Source organism: Cupressus sempervirens, chromosome 6 (genome assembly GCF_028749045.1).
Source record: "Cupressus sempervirens isolate cs-2001-9-10 chromosome 6, ASM2874904v1, whole genome shotgun sequence".
Lineage (NCBI taxonomy): Eukaryota > Viridiplantae > Streptophyta > Pinopsida > Cupressales > Cupressaceae > Cupressus > Cupressus sempervirens.
This window is the reverse complement of record NC_143123.1, coordinates 716,877,432-716,892,509: the sequence shown is the minus strand read 5'-3', so window position 1 is coordinate 716,892,509 and position 15,078 is coordinate 716,877,432. Positions and strand designations below refer to the sequence as shown.

Sequence of the window (15,078 nt, the reverse complement as noted above, 5' to 3'; positions counted from 1 at the left end):
CAAGATAACAATAGCATTGTTTTAGGATGAAATTAACCAAAACAGAGATTGCAAAATTAAGCAGCATTCACTGAAAACCATAGCAAGTCCCTTACCTCAGATTCTGCACAGACTCTGGCGAGCTGTCAACGATGCCGACAAGAAAGAAAAAGATAGAGCTTGCAGAAAAAATGATGCAAAACCCTACCAATGCAGAATTTTTCTTTTAAACGAGACGAACATGAACCAATCTCCCTACGGCTGCTGCTTCAGTCTATTCACATTAAACAAAAAGAGGAGCTTAAAGATGTTAGCGCTAGTGCTAGGTTGAGCTCGACACAAGATTTATGCAGTCTTTAAACGAAAATATTAAGTGCTAGTTACAATTTGTTTTCGGGCTCAGGCGACGAACGTTTTAACTGCGTGAGAGTTGTTTGTTCCCGAACGCGAGAAGCTGATACGAAAAAGTAGCCTGCCAGTAATAAAAGGTCATTCTTAGGGTTTATTAGTTTCTCTCCAATGTTTGCTATTTTATTATAGATTTTAATGTTTTGAGTGTGCAATATGCATACACGAGACGATCATAACCTTCTGATTTGTGAAATGTTAGTCCCTTCATTCATATTATAAAAAAAAAAATTGTTAAAAAGAAAATTAAAATTGAATATTTTTAATCATTTATTTATACAGAAGAAAAACATGTGAGACTATAGATGAATCTAATGGATGGCTACATGTAGAATATTGAATGCTAAACATGAAGATGTTTTTGGATTTCTTAGTTGTTTCACAATTGTTCATCAAATGTTTTCTTTATGTTTCATATATATTCTAGGTCCAAGTCTAAAAGTTTGTTCTTTATTTGATAGTCTGTTATCAAAAATCATGTATAGTTTACTCTCTTTTTTAAATTATAATCACTTGAACTTAAAAACTATAATGTAGACCACGTTCAAGATTGATTGTTCTTGGTCCACAAACCATAAAATGTTCCTAATCATGATAAAATCTCACTGTAGTTCTTTGCGCTCTTAATAATATATACATTTTTCTAATTAAAAACCTCTATGGTTCATATTTAAGTACATCTCTTTGTATAATGAGGTTCTTTCTTTGTTTTATCTTTATTTAATATCTCATGGTTTCACATTTGTATCATAGTTTGATAGTAAATATAGATTGTGATATTGTTATCAAGATTCAACTATGTAGTTTTCAAGTCAAACTCATTGACCCATGTTTCACAAGTAGTGGTTTGCATGAACTCATCTCTCACGAGAATGGATGGAACACTTAGGACTCATTGCATCTCGATGATGCTCAAGGAGGTGAAGTATTTGACCTTCACAAGAGATCACCCATACTAATATTATTGGTCAACAGGGGAGGACAAAAGATAGAAAGGGAAGATCATATGACTCTATGCCCCAGATGTAAAATTGAAAGACAATGAACATTTGGACAATTGATCAACAATAGAGTTTAATAATTTTGTGTTTCATAAGTTGGATTCAAAGCATAAAATATAAAGGGAAAGAAAATGACTTTCCATTAGGGAACCTCCAAACAAAATGAGCATCTTACATAACTAATGGAAAATGATAAGAATCATATAGAATGGTGGAGACTTGTGTGGTAGACCCTAAAAATTCCTATACATAAATGCACTATAAATTATCAATTTCTCCTTGGAAAACACCCAAAAAAAACATGTCTTCATCATTTTAGAAGAGATGATCAAAGGTACTTGTGAAATAGAAAAGTTTAACTATTTCAAAGAAGACAAAGAAGACACCTCGCGAAGTAGAGATTTTTGCTATTTCAGGATGACTAAGATGAAAGGTTTGTGAAATGGTGATTCATGGTGAAATTGCATGTACCAACATAAGGTGACTAGGAAGTAGCAATTCTTTTGTTGTTTCGTGAAAGGGTAGTACAAAGTGTCATTTTTTGTCATTTTGAAAGGGGTGGCTAGACCATATAGCAAAGATGAAAAAGTGACTAATGAACATTTTAAAGGCAAAATAAGTCATTTCAAATACCTCAAACTACGAATCATTAATTGCAAGAATGTTTGAGATGATAGGTAAAGCGAAGCAAAGAAGTGGTCACTTATGCAAAATGTATAAAATCATTAATGAGAGTTAAATAAGAAATAAAGACAAGTAATTTAAGGAAAGAAATCATTCCATGCGAAGTACCACTTCAAGCTAAGAAAGGATTTGGAGAACGAGCAAGTGAGTTGCGTTGTGGTGTATGCAAATCTTGAAAATCATAAGTTAAATTTTCTACTTTATCTTTAAGTTTATTTCAATTGGCACCCGAGAAAGAAGTTAGTACTAAGAAAGAAGTAGTTGCTAGAAAGGATAAAGGAAGAAACAAGGAAAAGACCATTCAAAAAGTACTCCTAGAATTATTTCTTGATTTATCTGCTATTGGAACTATGTCCATCTTTTTGAATGAGTTCAATGGGTGTAAGGATGCAAGTCTTCATATTTATGGTCGGTCCTTATTTTGGTACTTTTATGCAAACAAGGATTTAAAGGAACCTAGAAATAATAGCTCCAAATGTGTATGTCGATATTAACCTTGTCAATATTTTAGCTAAACATTACGAACCAGCCACAAGAACAGTGATGAAACTAGATGGAATGTCCTTGATGGTCGTGACTAAATCATGCATTGAAGAATATTTTAGTTTAAGCACTCAGGCCCTAACCAAAATTGACAAGGACCAATTCAGAATAGTCTATGAAAGAATGATGAAATTCAGGCTGACAAAAATTGCCCATTTTATGAATAGAGGTCGGAATAACATGTTGATGCCAGTTGAGAATATCAATCCTCATTCTGTGGATAGATTTATGGGTTTCTTTTAAAAAAACTTATAATGGTTGGGCCCAATTATTTAGAGAAGATTTCCTTTGATTACATGTATATGTCTATGAGGATTCAAACCCCTCACTCTTACCTAGAGTTTGACTTTGCTAGCGAAATTGAGAGAACTCTCCATATACAACTAGCCAAGTGGAGGACCACCAAATCTTTCAAATATTACTCTCTGCCATGTCATTTTATAATATTTCAAAATACTAACTAGATTAGGAGTTTTTTGAAAATGACCACTACTAATGACCAAGGTAACCCATTGCCCATTCAAATGTGGCATGGAGCCTACGATAAGCATGGTAAGGATGGGGATAATAAAGTGTTCATAGATGTATTTGTTGTAAGAATTACTAGGTTGCTAGGAGGATCAATTACTATAAATCCCAAATAGATCAAAATCACATTAAGACCAAAGAGTACTTGCCTGATAAGAAGTATGAGTTCAATTTTGAGGATTGGGTGTACAAACCTGAATTTACATTAATCAATTTATATAGATGAAGGTAGCAACCTCATAGATTACCCCAATTTGTGTTTGGGAGAGTGGGTGTTTTGGAATTCATTTCGCAGCTATTACGGATAGAAAGGGACATTGCAACTCCCAGGAGGAAGGAGAATCATATGCCCCAATTCATCAAATTTGATGGTCTCATAATAGGATATTCAAATATAAAAGAGGTGCATGAGTATATTATGAACAATTTTGAATTTTAAAGTGATAAGGCAAGGAAATATGATCCCGAGGGGCACATAAGGTATTTTATTGCATAGATATGACCATCAATTTAACATTGAAGAAGATATCATAAGAAATTATGAACATATCCCTGAAATAATGCAAAGAGTAAGGAAGTGGGGAATTCTATTGAATATTGAAAAGCAAAGGCTAACTAAGGGACTCCCTCATTTCTATGATGAAATAGAGTTGGAGGCAATTAGGGTTGTAAGTGCATAAATTTTTTGATATATTATATCAAAATATGTGAAGCATAAGAAAGGAAAAGAAAGTGAGCAACCTCGACCCTCATCAACCTAAAAGAAAAGGAAAATGTTAATAGGTGATTATGCCTTTGAACCAATGACTAGTACGTCTAAAGAAGGTAGTACCTCTTTGGTCACATATGATGATTTAGATGAAAAGGTGTTGGAAATATAAGTGGAATAATAGAGAGGGGAGGGGTGAATCAATTACCACTAAAACAATTCCAAAATCCCTTAGATGTCAAAACAAACTTACTAACTCAAATCCTTGCACAACTCAGTTAGAACTAGATATTCATTGTAACTTGGTTAACAAAGCAATCTTGATATATTAATGTGTATTAACCTTTAGTAACTTAGTTTTGTAAAGATAAAGTAGTAGGGTAAAAGCACATATCTGTGTCACCATTTAGGATACCAAAATCTATTTTAGTCAAATCTTAGTTCTCTATCAAAATTGATTTTTTTTCAAAAACTAAAAATACCCTCTTATAGATCCCAAATTTAATATCATAATTATATAAATTTTTGAGTGTTTTTATTAGTTATAATATGTTATAATTTCAAAATATTATAAGTCGATATTTTAACATTTCAGAAGATGCTCCCTCAAGAAAGGAAAAATAATAATAAATCATATCAAAAAAATTAAAAATATATATTTATCTCTAGAGAAGAGAGTCCCCTTCATGAATATGTAATATTTTTTCAAGAAGGTGTAGATTTAATAGGGAAGTTTTGATAGGAGGGAAAAACTATTGGATTCTGATAAGGTTGAGCTTGAGTACTTATAACAAAGAAAATATACATCAAAAATAATTATTTCTTGTTTTGTTCCCTAGCTATACATGTCATCTATAGAATATTTCAAATCAAAACCAAAAAAGATGATTTGCATATACTTGTTTGACGGGAACTACAGCCTATTTTCCTTTTCCTTTTCTTGTGTAATGTTTTTAGAAATAAGATGTGAAATATCAATGTATTTAGGGTAGAGTGGGCACAATTTTGACAAATATTGTTTCAAAAAATTCTAAATATGAATCTAACAAACATTGCAAAATTTAGTAGTAGAAAGTAATACATATATTTTGCAATTGAAAATAATTTTTTTTTATTAAAAACATTCCATAATAATCAATTCAATGTCTTGGTGATTTTTATCTCTCCTAAAATACAAATAACTTTAACACTTGCACCAAAAGGATGTGTAATGGTTTAGCCTATAACATTTTATAATTTATTTGATATTTTCATGAGTTAGAAAATTAAAAAAACAAATTGAAAGTAATGTCTTTATGCAATGAAATATCAAATCATCTCCTCTTAGAAAACAAGGGCTCTTAATGAGCTTGAGTCCCTACCTTTAGGGGCAATGGGTTGTTAGATATATGTAGTCTACATGTGTTGAAAAGAAATGTTTAACCAACTTTTTTTTTTTAATATGATGGATGCAATTAGCAAAATATAATTTTTTTTAAAAAGTAATTAGTGGAAAGAACTAGAGAATAACATTGCTATATGCATTGCAAAGAAGCTAGAAATTTGAGACAATATGCATTTATGGAAACTTGTATACAAGTTCATATGTGCAGTCAAATTTTTTTCCCGTATAGTTATAACTTTAAAATTATAGGAAATAGAGAAATTTGCAGATCTATTTTCATGACACAAAAGTAAGCAAAATGTGATGCAGGAGCATCTTGGGTTCACTTGCAATCCAGCATGTTTGAAAGGGATTTTGGTTAATAGTCTAGGAGCTCGGCATGGTTTGGAAATTTGGTGCCTGTTGCAAGTTGTGTAACTAATTTTCTATAATGATTTAGAGGATGAAAATTTTAGGAATTGAAGAGAGCCTAGATTTCTATCTATGGTTCAAAGCATGATTTCTAATTCATCCGGAGCTAGGAGATATCACAATTTTACTAAGACATCAATTTTGGGAATTTAATTGTTGTAGGAGGCCGACTTTGGCATTTAATTTATGTATTTGTATTTAATTTGTGTTCTGGGCTGACCTGTGGCTTAGATTGGTATAAGTAGGGGTTGTGGGGAAGTCTTTAGGCATGATCATTCAGCAAGGAGAAGTAGAGGAGCTTGGAAGAGCGAATTTTGAGAAGGGCTAGTAGCTAGGGTTTTGGGATTGGATCTTGAGGGATCTTGCAGAACTATTATTTGCTTTGTATTTGGCTGTAATCGGGAAGGCCTTACAGCCTAGCACATTGCATGTAATCAATTATATTTTATGAATATATTATTATGATTTGGTATCAGATCTTGCATTGTTGCTTCTTGTTATTATGTTTCTACTGCATGGTTTTATAACAAGGGGCTAGGACATCTCCTTTGGGGATTCTCTTGCCTTACACTGTGTCAGGTGGTATCAGAGTGAAGGTTGTTCCTGAGTGTGTGGAAAGATCGCCGAAGTTCAGGAAGTTTGCACTAGGACTTGGGTTGAAGAGGTAGATTTTGGTTGTGGATTTGTTGCTTAGGGTTTTCTAATAATTTGAAAGATGCCTCCAAAAAGATCAGACCCTAAGGAGATTGATGATGTTGTGGAAGAAAGGCTCTTCGAGAAGATTAAAGAAGATTTTAGATTTGAAATAGAGGAGGTTAGGGCAGAGTTTAGATCTCAGATAGCATTGATGAAGAGTGACATGATTGCTGAAATTGTGAGTGCTTTAGGTGATGTACCTAGACATGTGGGTACTGAAGGCAGTTATGAGGAAGTTGCTAAGGACTTTGAAGTTGCTAGATCTAGTGGTGAGGATAGAACTGATCATGTGGAGAGACCTATTGGAACTAGGGTTGGTCAGTTTGCTAGACCTAGATCTCAATTGAAGCTGAAGCATAAGATGGAGGTTTCTAATTTCTCAAGTACTTTGAATCCTGAAGACTTGATTGATTGGATTGGTGAATTGGAAGACTACTTTGAGCTTGAGGATATTGAGGATCCACTTAGAGTGAGGTTAGCACAAACAAAGTTGAAGGGACATGTTGCTCTTTGTTATAAGGAACTACAAAGAGACAGAGAAGAGGAAGGTGAAATGAAGATCACTAGATGGAGGTTAATGGTGACTAAGTTGAAGGCTAAGTTCAGTCTTGCTGATTATGAACTTGAGTTGTTTAAAAGATTGCAGAATCTGAAGCAAAAAGATATGTCTATGAAGGATTATACAGAGGAGTTCTACAAGTTGACTATTTGGTCTGGTCATAGAGAATTGTCAAAAGAGAAGGTAGCTCGGTACATTAATGGTTTGAGATTCAATATTCAAGATGAGGTTGGTATTATAAATATTTCTTCAGTTGAGGATGCTTATCAATACGCTTTGAGAGTAGAGGAGAAGCTAAAGAGGAAGAATCAAGGTGGTTTCCAAGGGAAGGAGAAGCAGGATAGTTCAGCACAAGCTAAACCAAAAGCAGAAGGTGAACCAAAACCTATTGAACAGAAAAGAAGGGCAGGTGGAGGTGGATTTAGAGGTAATTGTTTCAAGTGTGGTCAAGAAGGGCATAGATCTTTTGAATGTCCAATTGGTAGGATAGTTGTTGTTGTGAATGAGGTTGAAGTCCAAGAGAGTCAACCTGAGCAAGGAGAGAGTTTGTTGGCTTGACGAGTATTGGTTGGTGAGAGGACATTGGATTCTTGTCAGAGGACTAGTTTGTTCAAAACTCATTGTAAGTCCGGTGGTGAAGTCTACAAAGTAATTGTGGATGGTGGTAGTACTAATAATCGTGTTGCTAAAGAGATGGTTCAGAAACTTGGTTTGAAGAGAATGAGGCATCCTTATCCTTCTAGGATTGGCTGGTTGCAGGGTGAGCATGCTTTGGAAGTGAGGGAGCAATGCCTTGTTGATTTCCAGATTGAGCAGTATAAGGATCAAGTGTTGTGTGATATTGTGGATATGAACAGTTGTCATGTGTTGCTTGGTAGACCTTGGCAGTATGATTGCAGGACTGTGCATGATTGTGTCAAGAATTTGTTTACAATTGAAAAAGGTGGTAGGAAGTTTTCCCTGATTCCTTTGCATAATGAAGACCTTAGTAGGAGGAACCTAAGTATTGGTAGTCGAGTTGAATTGGAAAATTCTAAAAAAGTTAGGGATCAGCATGGAAATCAGACCTATGGAACACCTGTGGTGGATGTGCAGAAGGAAAACAAGGGAAAGAGTGTACAAGTTAAAGACTCAAAGGATATGTATATGAAGAACCAGTTTGGGATTTATGTGTTGAATCCCAAAAGATGTTCTTCCAGTTACTAGAACATCTTTTCGAACTTGGGGTGTCTGATGTAGGAGCATCTTGGGTTCCCTTGCAATCTTGCATGTTTGAGAGGGATTTTGGTTAATGGTCTAGGAGCTCGGCATGGTCTGGAAATTTGGTACCTGTTGCAAGTCGTGTAACTAATTTTTTATAATGAGTTAGAGGATGAAAATTTAAAGAATTAAAGAGAGCCTAGATTTCTATCTACGATTTGAAGAACGAGTTCTAATTCATCTGGAGCTAGGAGATATCACAATTTTACTAAGACATCAATTTTGAGAATTTAATTGTTGTAGGAGGCCGACTTTGGCATTTAATTTATGTATTTGTATTTAATTTGTGTTCTGGGCCGACCTGTGGCTTAGATTGGTATAAGTAGGGGTTGTGGGAAAGTCTTTAGGCATGATCATTCAGCAAGGAGAAGTAGAGGAGCTTGGAAGAAAGGAGAAGTAGAGGAGCTTGGAAGAGTGAATTTTGAGAAGGGCTAGTAGCCAGGGTTTTGGGATTGGATCTTGAGGGATCTTGCAAAACTATTACTTGCTTTGTATTTGGCCGTAACCAGGAAGGCCTTACAGCCCGACACATTGCATGTAATCAGTTATATTTTATGAATATATTATTATAATTTGGTATCAAATCTTGCATTGTTGCTTCTTGTTATTATGTTTTCGCTGCATGGTTTTATAGCAGGGGGCTAGGACATCTCCTTTGGGGATTCTCCTGCCTTGCACTGCATCAAAATGCTATTGTTTTCTTAATATATTAGCTGGATTTGGCTATGATTGTTTGGTCCTTGTAAGTTTTTGCTACTATGTTTGTTGATTGTTTCTGCAATATGTTAAAGTGAGAGGGTTAGAAATGAGAATTATGACAACTGGAATTGTGTATTGTTAGGCTAGAAGAGTTGTCTATATTTGATTAGTGTTACCTTAGTGGTTGGCATACTATTGTGGAATTTTTTTTATGAAGTTGAGTTTGTGTTTATATACTTTGCAATTGTTAGAAAAAAGTGATAAGTAATCAGTGAATGTGTGGTTGTAAATGTAAGAACTATGCAGAAGAAAAAGTACTAATTAGCTTTACACTGATGGATTCTTCTGTTAAGGCTATGATTGAGTGATCTATCACAAGAGTGAATGTTCCATGCAACTCAAAGTGTCACATAAGGTGCACAACTCTTGACATGTTTTATGTGTAGTTGTTGAATTGTAGTTTAGAGAGCTTAGGGAAGTGCTACTGTAGGAGCTCTCCATGTAAGTTACATTCAATAATGCCATCTTTTGTTTCAATGGTACATTGGAGATATGGTTGAAAAGTGAGCATTGTGGTTTTGCCACATTTGCTGCAATGAGTGATGGTTTTGTTTGTGGTTGGTGTTATAGAGACTATTTGGTGGCAGACCATGTAGAGGGGTTGGTATGGTGATGAATGAGCATTCTTTGTATTCAGTGTCCTTGTCACCTGCCAAGAGATTAGAGGAGTTAGTAAAAGTATGAGAAAGATAATGAGTGAAGTATATGGGGTATGATATGTGTATTATCATGGAAGTTACCTGGAGGTGTGATGATGCCAATGTGTGTAATTTCATTGTGTTGTATTCATCATTCAGTATATCAATAAATGTGGAGAGGCTAGACCGAATTGTTGCTGAGCCTCTTGGCCCACCACAGATGACATTTTTTAGGAGAAGAAGTGGCATTTGTGTTCTGGGAGCCATGAATATCTTTTGCAAGTTGTTATAGGGATAACTGTACACTTTTGGTATTGTGGACTATTATGAGAACTAAGATAATTAAGTGTAGCATTCGAGATAAATTGAAGACTTTGTGTGGTAAATGCATAGTTGTGTTCAATGTGTCTTACATAAGTTGTGTCATAAGGTATTTTATTGTCTTTGATTTACAATCGGAAGTGTGCTTCTTCTTGTCAATTGGATGCAACAAGGACATTGAGAGTTCCAATTGGATAAGTATTTTATGAATGCACCAGTTGGAAGATTTTTCTATTAGGCATTAGTTGTTGTTGCTTCTAAACAATATCTATTTTCTCAATTTTTGTGTCAGAGCTTACTTGTATGTTGTAGTTAGCATCTCCCCTTTCAAATGTTGTTTTCTTTCTAACTTCAAACTTCTCAAAGTGGATACTTGTGCTAGGAGTAAGCCAATGCAAGTACTTTTCAATCAATTTGTTGGTGATGTTTGTTGTTATTGTCCTTTGACCATCTCTATCAATCAAATCTATGTGTGTGATCTATAATTTATGTTTTGTTGATGTAACACCCCAACCTTGCTTCCAAAACCTAAGCTCTCTCAGGGCTACCTTAGGTCATTAACTAGACCCACTAGGGCTTCTTCACACCCTATGCTTACTAGGACCTTTCTCAAGAGATCCTAATCCTTCAATCGAGGGCACGCCAACAAAGTAACATCAAATTTCTTGCTAGCTGGCTCTAGTCCACTACTAACCCTCAAGTCCATCTATAGCTCCAAGGGTGCTAGTTCTTCATCTAGATTTTTTTTAGACTCCTAACATCCATGTCCCTAAACAATGTTGATTTCATAGGTGCATTCAATCTACTAGGGAAAATACACCAAATTGCTCCAAAAATGGTACTAGGAATTAGCCATCCTAAATAGCTGGCAACAAGATTTCTTGAAAAAATTCTTAACAACCCTACAAAAAAATTGCATTTATGGATACCCTTTTCAGATTAATTCAAGATTTTGTGATTTTTCAACCCCCAAACTATCCATACAACCAAAGTACAATTTTAGGCCAAAAAAGAGGGTTTCAAGTGCTTTATTGTTGTTGTGATGGAACACCACCTTATAAAATGTTCCAACTCTTCTTTGGACTAAAGAAATATTTGACCTTCTCCTTACTTGTTGTGTGGCCAAATTGAGGTATTTGCACACTTAATCCCCTCCATAGCTCATTTTTCCAACTGTGATTCCTAGCCAAGTTACATTTGGCTTGCCTAAGGCATCACTTTAAAAATGTTTGCCAATGATTCCAAGGGCCTCCTTCCTGATATGTAATTTACATGGACCTTAGTTCCAAATCCCAAAATACTAGAGGTTTCAAATGGTGGGAAGTAGCCCTAATATCCCATTTTCTAAGTGCAACTCTGTTTAGACTAGCAACCTGGCAAGAAAAAAAAGATTTTCTAAACTAATGCAAATGAATTGAAATGATCAAGCCAACACTAAAATAAGATTTAAAAAAATATTTCAAAACTTTTCCAACACAAAAATCAGGCCATTCAAGCCTTCTCTATTAAAAATGCCTTGAAATGCATAAGACTGGCAACAAAACACATGCACAATCTGTACAAATGCAAAACCAACTTGACCAACCCATGAAAATGGTTTTCCTCATGTTTTTAAAGGCTCCTCCACTAGTTCTATAACTTTTCTAAACAATTATAATGTTGCAAACTCAAAAAATGCAAAAAGTTACTTTTTTTGCAAGAAAATGGTGTCATGACAACATGACAACATTTTAGCAACTTTTGTTCTACATGGAGTTAGACCTCAAAATTTGGCACAAAGAACAAATAGACATATAATACGAATAAAACGACTTCAAATAAACTATTCAAAGCCATTGGAACCTTTCTAGACCATTTTAATCTTTACAAGACCTATGTCACTTAGTTGACAATATTCGACAACTTCTAGCAACTTGGTCACTTTGGGTCTTGCCAAGTCTCCTAAACACACCTAAGGACCACATGGGACCTATTATTAGACTAGTGATGTGGCTAGTATCACTACAAGATATAAATAAGGAAATACCTAGGTTTCACACTTAACCTATCTAGGTGCTCCTATGTCCTATGTCCTATGTGTATATGAGCAATGTTAGTATGCTAATAGAAACCAAATTTAAATAAAGCTTCTACAAACTAAACAAAATTCATAAACTTAAAGATAGACTAAGATGAGCTCTCAATTAAGAATATGAGTCATTAATGGGCTCTCTCAATAAGAAAGCTCTCTTGTTGAGTGGCTTTGTCTAAATAGATAGGATGTATGCTCAAGCTTATGCTTCAAAAAGGGCTTCAAATGGAGTTGGAATTTGGGTGTGAGTGTATGGTTTTGATGCAAAATGGCTTCTTAAAATGGCATTATGAATTTACTTCATGGATTGTGTTAAAATGGTTTGGGAGAGGATTCCTTAAATAGGCAAAGGGCTTGAGGGATCAAGGGCTAGGATGCAAGGATGGGAAAAAGCTTATGGAGGGCTTAGATTGCATGAGAGGAGAGCACATGGATTGTGCTTCCTTACAGCCAATCAGGGAGTGACACATGTCACAGGGTGAGAGGATGGAGGAAAGGGGAAGGATGAGTCAACAAAGGAGGCTCAAGGGATAAAATCTTCATAAAGACCCTCATAATGGCTTGTAAGAGCAATACACGGGCTTGGAAGAGTCATTTATGGCCTAGTGGGCTTCATAAAGTTTTATGGTTGGGATATTTTGAAGGAGATGAGAGGAATTTCGACTTGGGCTTGATTAGGAGGGTTTTAAGCTTGCTTAGGATTGTGCAAATGATTAGAAGATGGATTAGGATGGTTTAGGATTAGCTTAGGGATAGGCAAGTGGATGGCATTTAATGAGGGTGGGTGAAGGAGGAGATATTTGTTAACTTTGGCTTGGGTTAGTAAGTCTTAACCCATTTTTAGGGAATGTGACAAGGTTAGGAGGGAATTAGGATTAGGTTTAAAGACATCTTCTAGAAGAGTCTAGACTTTGGATGAGGATAAAGACTTTCTAGAATAGTCTAGAACTTCGTAGGATGAGGATGAAGACTTTCTAGAAGAGTCTAGAACTTCTTAGGATGAGGATAAAGACTTTCTAGAATAGTCTAGAATTTCCTAAGATGAGGACGAAGACTTTCTAGAAGAGTCTAGAACTTCTTAGGATGAGGATAAATTAGATTTTTAGGAAATAAATAAAGCTTTATTTATTTCAAGGGTTTGCGTTGAGGAGATATTTATTAAAACTTTTTTAATAAACATGAGGATTAATATTTAATCTTAATTAAATATTTTGAGTTGGGATTAGGTGTAGGAAATGATGGGATTAGCCTTTAATCAAAATTAAAGAAGGATTAGAAGATTTTGGAAGAGGTTAGTGGTCTTAAGGAAATTGGCCAAGTTTTGGGCAAAAAATAAAAAATTTATTCATTTTGGGGTTTTTGGTCAATTTATTAATTAAATAATTAATAAATAAGGAAATAATGTTTAAATAAGATTTAAACATTTTTGGGAGGGATTCCTTAATTAAATATTTTTATTTAAGATAAAGGGATTTAATGGCATAAAAAAAAAAATTAATTAATAAATGATGATGTCATCAGGAATTTTTCAGAAAATAAAAATACTTTATTTTCTAAAGGTTTTTAGGTGTCTACATTTTGCCCCTCTTTGATGTGATGTCGCAAGTGGCATGGCATCAAAGATAAGAAAATAAGATGCCCAAGGCTAGAGCAGAAGAGGAGAGAATGGACTGTAAGATGCCCCCTCAAGAAGGCAGCGGGGAGAGAAAGCGAGGCTCGATGGCTTCTTGAAAAGTACAAGAATCTCGGATGAGCAAGGAAACTCAGATTGGCAAAGAGAAAGGGCTAAATTAGTTCAAACTCTCACTATGGGAGAATGATAAAGGAGAATCAGATGCACAAGAGGAAGCAAGCTTAAGACTTTAGGGAAGGTGGAGGATGAAGGAGCAGAGCGCTATAAAAAGGAATCCAGGATAGGGAGATGGAAGAGGGGATTATAAAGTTGATGCAATAGGATTTCAAAGAGTCAGTTTGGCGGAAGATGGGTTTCGGAGATCCCTAGGACTAGGATTGTGGATCTCGAAAGATGAGGCTTAGTGGATTGATTTGGATTGGTGGATCCCTAAGACTAGGATTGTGGATCCCTAAAGCTAAAGGTGAGGAGTGATTCAAAGAGATACTGATGCATAAGCTGGGGTAGGAGAGACAGATGTTGGATATGGATGGGGGATAATGGAGATGAAGGAAAACCATTGAAGCTTTTTGAGCGAGGGGATACTTCAAAGAGAAGTACCACCATGTAGTTGAGCACTAGATTTGCTATAGGACTGTTGGTTCATTGCCAAGGTTACCAAGAACATCAAGGCCTTTTCACCAACTGTCCAGAGGACTGACGAATTGACTCAAAATAAACACGCAAGGATTGCCCTAGTATCACACATGAATCCCAGAGGAAGCAGTGTGGAAATGACACTGGGTAACCCACAAGCAGAAAAGAAAACAAGCAAAAGACATGATCAAGACCTTATGCTCTGATTGCCCCATTCGCAGTATACCATGATATGGAAGATTGTGGCAACCTTGAGGAGGGAACAAGGAGATTGCTTGGAAAAGATATTTCAAGACCCAATAGGGAAGAGTCCAAATCAAAAGAAAGCGAAAATCCAAAAGAGAACTGTTTGCCAACGAGATGGGTAGGACGAGGTACTAACGGACCAAGATTAGACATGAGGAAAGCTATATCCTGCAAGGACCTATCGGAGAGTACCTAAGCTGGTGGATTTGGATGAGTGATGCGTCTGGCAAGCTGAACTAAGAAAGATAACACTTTGGTGATAGGAAATCTAGCTAAAGGATGCATTGGAATAGCTAACCAAGATGTGCGATGGGTGCAAGATGCTGATCAAGGACGAACTGACACGAACGCTGGATAGATACAATGGTACTAAGCTAAAGAGGATGTACAAGCTGATGGACCAAGATATGTTACAAATGTGCAAGTTTGTTCATGTTTTGGTTTTTGTGAGATGGAAATGTTTGTGAAGGATGGGATGTCTATAATAGGTGATAGGTGGATAGGTAGATGGTTTGCAAAAAGCTTAAGTGAAAATGGGGTTTTGTGTGTGCACGTGATAGTATACAAGCTAGGATACAAGATTATTTACAGGCTGGTATATGGTACAAACTT

General features: G+C 35.5%; 1 protein-coding gene across 2 annotated transcripts in view; it reads right to left on the bottom strand.

Moving 5' to 3' along the window:
* Positions 1–455, bottom strand: part of LOC149554299 (peter Pan-like protein) — a 44,513-nt gene extending 44,058 nt beyond the window's left edge. The window contains exons 1-2 of one of the 2 annotated variants that reach the window (XM_089789505.1): positions 364–455; positions 96–253 (exon numbers count right to left, since the gene is read on the bottom strand). The gene's annotated coding sequence lies outside the window, so the exon portion shown is untranslated. The remainder of the gene's footprint in view (positions 1–95; positions 254–363) is intronic. The other variant, XM_089789506.1, reaches the window with a different exon arrangement.
* Positions 456–15,078: the final 14,623 nt, after the last annotated feature.